The sequence below is a fragment of the Morone saxatilis genome, unplaced genomic scaffold, assembly GCF_004916995.1.
Source record: "Morone saxatilis isolate NCDOM2014 unplaced genomic scaffold, NCSU_SB_2.0 Contig11, whole genome shotgun sequence".
Classification (NCBI taxonomy): Eukaryota; Metazoa; Chordata; class Actinopteri; family Moronidae; genus Morone; species Morone saxatilis.
The window spans coordinates 503,987-504,413 of NW_023339663.1; the positions used below are offsets into that span (position 1 = coordinate 503,987).

The 427-nt window shown below is 42.9% G+C and overlaps 1 protein-coding gene across 3 annotated transcripts in view; it reads left to right on the top strand.

The window, feature by feature from the left end:
• The window catches only part of kifc3 (kinesin family member C3), a gene marked incomplete in the record, with an annotated part of 31,773 nt that overhangs the window by 8,812 nt on the left and 22,534 nt on the right, over nucleotides 1-427 (top strand).

The window sequence follows — 427 nt, forward strand, 5'->3', positions numbered from 1 at the left end:
GAAACACCTGGAAACACCTGGAAAGGGATTCAAGTGGCCAAATGTCCTGGAAGATGTTCATTGTATTTCATCCCCTCGCTAGTTACTCCGGAGGGGACAATACAGTCGCCATGGTAACTGCATTTGTTTGCATATGTCATAGCTTCAGTCTGATACAAAAAATTAGTTATTGAATATTTCTGATCAAAGTGACGTCTGCAGGCTGTTTATTCAGTCTGATAACAGTCAGAAACACAGATCAGAAGAAGACTGTTTGTAACGTTCATTAGACTGTAGCTAACAGCGCCACCAGTGGCCCCTCAGTGAACAGCAGTCAGCGTCCGGTTGCAACCAAGCTTACGATACATGCCTCCCATCGCTCTCGTTATTGTGTTCTTGCTATTGTTAGCTTTGTACCGCTACATAATTTATTGTTGGCTAAAATCAA